Genomic DNA, 7123 nt, shown 5'->3' with positions numbered 1-7123 from the left:
TTTTTTTTAATACGTGTATACAGCCCTAGAGCTATAGCACGAGTCTATTAAGGAGACTAAGCCTATAATAAGTATCTAGTTATTTACATAGCCTATATATAAAAGTAAAGAATAGGCGAAATAGAGTTATTAGTCCGGGACTTATCCTTAAGTGGTAGTGCGCGCTCCCCATAGTTCCCTAGGCTCCAGGGCTTAATCGTAGTAGTAAGTGTGTGGGTGCGCTTAATTACGCGTGATAGGTACGTACCCTCCCCCCCTAAGGAGGGTACGTACCGGAGGCGTATAGTTCCACTTATTAGCGCGTAAGCTGATAAATATCTCCCCGAACGTGCGGGGACCCCTGTGACGTGTAGGAGCTCCGAGTAGGTCGCGCGCGAATTTTTCGAAAAAAATCGCGCACGATTAAGGGGAGTGGGATTCGAACCCACGGCCTTACGCGGCCACCAGGCGTGTCTACCACCTACGCTATCCCCCCTACTATAAGGTTATTAATACGGTTAACCACCTCGTAGATAACATAGGTATACTATATCTCTACCCCCTAAATATAGAGAGCCCTTATCGTGTCACGGAGGTCTACCTTAGCGTCTAGGATCTTCTTCTTAGCCGTAGTATTTTTAGGGTAGATAGCTACGCCGGTACGGGTCCGTTTAATAATAATAATATTCTAATTATCGATTCTACCAGTCTCCGTGATCGCTTATCGTAGGACTGCTATAGTCTTTCTCTTCTTTAAATACGGTAGTATAGCTTCCGGGAATCGTATAAAGACCTTATTATTCTTTTTCGGTAGGCGCTCCCTGGTAGGTTCCGGCGGGGGCGCTACGTTATTCTTCCTCTTTTTCCCTTTCGTTATAGTAGTCTAATCCTATTATCTAGTTAGGTGGGGATTCTATTAGCCTATTAATTCCGGTAGGGTAACCTTCGGCTTCGCCTTAGGCTACTTTACAGGCTTTGTGGGATATACTCTAGCGGGCATTAGGCTTGGATTAGTTAGGCCGGACGATAGTATACTAGGCGGCTAGGGTTAGGAGTTACCTCCTAACACCCTAGGCAGGTCTCAACCGGTTACTAAGACCGGGACCCTTATCTTAATTAGACCGAAAAATTCGTTACCAAGCTAGCCCGCGAGAGCGGTATCGGCCCCCGATGTATCCCGTACTTTAGATATATCTTATTCGACCGCCTAGATTAGGATATCGATAGCGTAGGCTTTCTGCTATAAGGATTAAATAAAGTCTTCTATTATCTATTAAAGTTACTTTTAAGCTCTCACGGCAAAGAACTTATTATTCGAGGACTTATTATTCGGGGCCGTTACCGACGCGTACGTTATCACGGCGGCGCCCTTACCCTAGGCTTCGGTCTAGGCTAGGTTTTTATTAGTTAGCGGGGAAGGCACTTAGGCCTTCTACCGTTAAGGTATAATAAGTCCGGGTAAAAAGATTTTTTAAGAATCTTCAAGGTATAGGTCGTATTATAAGAGTCCTTCTAAGGCTCTTATAGGACTACGCGCCACACTTACCTAGCTATACCTAGTACCGCTAGGTAGAGCGGGGAGTTATTTATGTAATAATACTCGGTTTATCCGTTTTAGCCCCGATACGCCGGTTTATACTAAGCCCGAAGGCTAGGGTAGTTTCTAAGAGTAGGGCGGCTATTAAGATTTTTAGTGCATTAACCCTACTCGTACTAATAATAGTGGGGGGGCTGTCGTGAGTTAAAGGAAGGATAAGGGGGGGGATAGTATTACGGATTAACCCTAATATACAGGATCCGGCTATACTCCGGATCTTCCTGACTACGCGCTTAGTTAACGGACCCACGTTATTAGATTATCGCTACCTTATAGCTAGCCTGGCGCTATAGACTTTTCTCCTTTTTCCTTCTTTCTTCCTTAGTTCTAGATAATCTATTATTACGACCTTATTTAGTACCACGACCTGTGACTAGTCGTTTATAATATCGCCTGTAAAGATTATCATAAAGCGGAAGCCGAAGCCGAAGCCTAGGAGGACTCGCTTATTCCGAGTAATAATAATAAAGATAACGATTAGAATCCTTTTTCTGCTAGCTCTTAGCGTAAGCCACCGTGGTAGTAGATATTATCGTCGTAGATATCTTAGTCCTAGCAGATATCGTAGCAGACGTCTTCCTAGCTTTAGTCAACGTAGTGTTTAACTAGACCCTATCGTCGCACCGTTAAATAACGCGATCTTTATATCCCTAACTCTTATTTTTAAGTCGATCTGGATATAGCTATATTAAAGCCGGCTAACAGGGAATTAATTAAGCGGTTCTATCTCTAGCTAGAGCAGGACCATATAAAGACCTGCTCTTAATATCTCTATAGATAGCTTAATATATAACTTAACGATAATAGCGTTTACGCTAGATATTAGCGAAACGACAGTCTTAACCCTAATATATTCTTTTATTCGGTATCTAACTATCTTTACTTTAGTAGTATACTATAGAATCTACTAGAGCTTAGTTCTGTTAAGGGAATACTAATCGCCCGCGTCTATAACTATATAAAGATCTACTAGGTTCGTGGCTAGTAGTATTAGTATAGGGACTATATTACTAACTTTAGACGTGATATCGGCAAGGTGTATTCCTAGCTGCCTTTACTACCGAATAAGCTTAAGATCGTGGTGTTATATTCTGCTAATTCCGACTAGAACCCCGGTATATAGCGTTAATTCCACTATGATTTCCGTGTTTATCAGTAAGTTATTACTCCGTAGCTTAATTATCTTATTTAGTATTACCCTGGTTATCGAGATTACCGTTAACTCTACTAACCTCGGCCACTTACCTATTAACGGTATTATAGTTAATAACCTTATGGTGCAAGAGATTAACGCGCTGCTTAATAAGTTTAACCCAGACAACCCTAACTACGACTATAATAATGTAGATATAGCTATCGCCCCTAATTTACTACTACAAAGCTATAGCGCTTAGGCGCCCCCGCCGCTACGCCGCCTGTACTAGAGATTATAATATCTTTAATAATTTATACCGGCTATTAAAGAAAAAGGCTAAGAAGACCCGCGAAGTAAATAAGTACCGAGCTAGGGACTTTGATATTACCCGCTAGTCCGAAGCGGTATACCCGCCGTAGCCGTAGAACTTTCCCCCGATTATTATCGCCTAGGATTAGAACCGACCCTTCTATAAGGGTAGGGTTCGGCCCCTAAAAAGAACTAAAGGATAGGAGGGCTCTCCGATACTAGGCCCAATAAGCGCCTATATAGTCCCCCGCGGGGCTAATAAGGCACCGTAGTAGGAACCCTAGAGCTAGACCCCGGTTATACCGGGCACGTTATCTTAACCCCTCCCCCTCTGTAATTAATAGAAATCTATATCCTTTCGTGGAATATAGGGAGGAGTTAGGCGCGGCGGGAGCTACCGCTCTGGTGCTGTGCTGAGTACGATATAATAGTAATCCAGGAACCCGGCCTTAACCCTTTTACGAAAAGCCCCGCTTACCCCTCCTAAGGGGTATACCAGCCAATTTAGGGGGGAGGCCATACCCTTTTATATATCTATAAAAGATACCCGCTATACACGTGGACGTGGCGGCCCTACCACGATACCTATACGGTTATACTTAGCACTAGAAATAATACCCTTATAATCTAATTAATCTACTTAGAGAACTATTAGTTAGCTAGGATCCCCTAAAATACACCCCTATAAGATATATTCGATATAGTACCGCTATAAGGCTAATACGTCCTTATAGGGGACTTTGACCTATACTACCCCCTATAGTTTTAGCTACCGCGGTACTACCCCCGAGCTAATACCCTACTTACCCTTATAACCCGGTAGAACCTCGACCTAATAACCCCCCCAAGAATAACTATATAGCACCGCTCGGGCCGGCGTACTAGCTCTATTAACCTTATATAGGTAATATAAGGGCTCCGCTATAACTTTAGCGGCCCTAATAAGACTATTCTTGGGTTAGACTATTACTTATAGATAGCCCGAATCCTTATAAAGACGGACACTACGCTAATTACCGCGATAACACTACCGCGGGACCTAGTCAGGCCCTGCTAGGTCTAGAAAGACTTCAACCTCTTATAAGTCCCTTAGCCTGCCGTTACGTAATTATAGTAGACTGGCCCCTTTATAATACTAGGAGATATCGACTCCGTACTAGATAACGTAATAGAAGACCTTATAATTCTAACCGATAAGGCTATACCGCGCCGCCGCGGGGGCACCCCTAGACGCCTACCTACCCCTTAATAGAACGCGGAGCTTACCGCTCTTACCTAGGAAATAAGGCGCCTTTACCGTAGATATATATCTAGGAAGTCCCGGAACCGATAGGATAAGTTCTAGGAAGTGGAGAGGTGCTAAGATAAGGCCGTGGCGGTAGCTAAACGGCTATACTAGCGGTACCTACTCTACTTAACCGGGAAGAACGATAACCTCCTTTAACGGCTATAGAAATAGGTATAAACTAAAAGGGTAGCACCGCTAGACCCCCTATTAGTACTACTACTATACCGAGATAATAGCGATACCCCGGTAACTATACACGTAAAAAAGGCTAAAATTCTTAACCGGAAGTTCTCCCCCCCCCCCTCCCTACCGCCCGTAGGCCCTTAGGCACGGAATTCCCCCCGGGGTAGGATATCCGCCGTAACGTTACCGTAGCGTATATATAGGGGCGCCTTAAGAAGACTAAACCCTAAGTAGTACTAGGACCTAATAGGCTTTTAACAGGGCTCCTAAAAGTATATAGACCCCCCTTATACTAAAGACTAAGTGCTATCTTTATAGCGTGCCTCGAAGTAGGCTATTACCTAAAGAGGTACCGTTATGCTACCGTGGTAGTCCTTAAAAAGGAAGGTCGGCCGTTAGCTAACTATAAGATAGTAAAGGGCTAGCGACCGATATTACTCCTTAGTATAATAGGTAAGGTCCTTAAGGGGATACTAGCCGACTAGATCGCTATCGTAGCGGAGGAGTATCGGCTCCTCCCGGAGGGATAGATAGGTAACCGGATAGGGCGAAGTATATAGATAGTAGTATAAAGAGTTATAAAGGCCGTAAAAGCGAGTTAGGGCTATAGCGGCACCGCTTCAATACTCTAACTAGATATTAAAGGAGTATTCGATACTATCCCCTACTTTTACCTCCTTAAGGTACTCGAAAGGAAAGGCTTCCCCTAGTAGCTTATTACCCTAATTAGTAGCTTCCTCTAAGACCGTATAGCCTAGCTACCACTTAATAGCGAAATAGCCCCCCGGCGGCAGCTCCGCGGAGGTATACTATAGGGCTCCCCGATTTCCCTTATTTTGTGTATCCTTTATATCTCTACCCTTTATAAGGAGCTAAAAAGGGTCCCTAAAATAATAGTAATAGGTTTTACCGATAACGCGAATATTATCGCCTTTAGTAGGATAGAGGTATAAACGCGGTACTGCCTCGCTACCGCGTAGCGGATATATCTAAAAAAGGAGATAGCGAGCGGGCTATAATTCGAACTAGCTAAGTATCTATATCCCCTTTACGAAGTTACGCTAACCCTTACCTACCCCGCCCCCCCTTAACGCCACTTCGGTACCGGTAACGGAGGCGATAAGACTCCTCGGCGTCTAGCTTAATAGAAAGCTCGATTTCCGATAATATACTAAAGAGGTAAAGAGCTATCTAGCTACCTAAATATACGCCCTCTCGAGGCTTAGCGCGGTAGAGTAGGGGTATAGCTTCGTAGATATAAGAAGATTATACCTCGTAGTAATATAACTAATAATCGCCTATTATGCTTTAACCGTCTATAAGATAGGGGCCGGCTCTTAGCACGGCCCCGTAGCGGTACTTATAATAGCGTAGAACCGGTGCCTCCGATTAGTAGCCGGAGCCTATAAAGCTATGCCGGTTAGGGTCCTCGAAAAAGAGACACTTTATCCCGCCCCTTAATCTATACCTCTTAAGCCTAAGTGCCTAGAAGGTCTGCCGGCTATAAGAGGAGGGGACTAAAGATAAGATATTAGCCGGAGTATATACCGTAGCGAGAGCCTTAGCGGCACCGAATTGGCACTATACGACCTATATAGCCCTTACGTGGATAGCCTAAATTAACGCCCTAATAGCCTAGACCGGAAACACGGCCCCGAGGAAAGCCCTTATAAGGGAATAGGGTCGAACCTAGGTAGAGGCACGGAGGCCCTATACCTATACCGTAGCGGTACTAAGCCGCCCCCCGACATAACGCTCCCTCCGGACATATAAAGGACTCCTAAAGCTATAGAGTACTATACTTACCTAAATTGGATTAGAAAAGCTTGGCCTACGAGCCTTCTTAGCTAAAGCGAGGGTACCGGGATTCCTAATAACGCGGTGCCCCTATAGTAATAGGGGGGGGGAAATAGCGGAACACGTAGTGCTCTAGTACTAGGATATAACCGAGGAAGAGCGTAGGGAGCTCTTCGGTACTATAGGGAGACCACTTATAACTAGAGGGGGTCTATATAATATACTAGACTATAATATAGAAGCCGGGGCGATAGCTAAGTGGTTCCTATAATAGAAGAGGCTTAAAGACTTTCGCCTCGCGATTAAAGTTATAGAAGCCTATAAGAACGCGGCGGTATTATAGTGGGAAAAAGGTAATATAACGGTTTAGTTAGTATTAAATAAGGCCTTACTAGCTAGGACTCTGGCGGTATTAAAGCGTTATCGGGCCGAAGCCCCCCCCCCTTGTTTACTTCTTACTAGTTTTATTCTTACCCCCCTTAAAGGCGCTAATACTACTCTCGATATACTTAAGGTCCTAGAACCGGTTAGCTATACTATTACCGCGGGGGTGCCGTAGTAAAACCGAAAAGGGATTATATATATAGTTATCTATTAGAATACCTATTATACCCTTTATATAGCGAATTCGGCGGAGGATATCATATAAGAGCGCGTCCACTAATAAGATGCCGCCACGGCCGCGATTAGAAGGTAGCGCCCGGGAGACGGCCCGTTTAAAGGATAAAGCCGCTATCTTTAGGCGCTCCTTAGCCTAATAGATTATTAGTATAGCGTTACCGCAATATTAAAGGGAGGCTACTTACTATAATAATACCGTCGCTACTAGTAGCCT

At 44.2% G+C, this 7123-nt stretch overlaps 1 non-coding gene across 1 annotated transcript; it reads right to left on the bottom strand.

The window, feature by feature from the left end:
* Positions 1-403: 403 nt before the first annotated feature.
* On the bottom strand, positions 404-475 carry SODALDRAFT_t205. The gene has a single exon. It is a non-coding gene; the product is annotated as a tRNA-Thr (tRNA).
* Positions 476-7123: the final 6648 nt, after the last annotated feature.

Source organism: Sodiomyces alkalinus, assembly GCF_003711515.1.
Source record: "Sodiomyces alkalinus F11 unplaced genomic scaffold SODALscaffold_14, whole genome shotgun sequence".
NCBI lineage: Eukaryota > Fungi > Ascomycota > Sordariomycetes > Glomerellales > Plectosphaerellaceae > Sodiomyces > Sodiomyces alkalinus.
The sequence above is the reverse complement of the archived record's forward strand: the minus strand, read 5'-3'. Positions and strand labels throughout refer to the sequence as shown.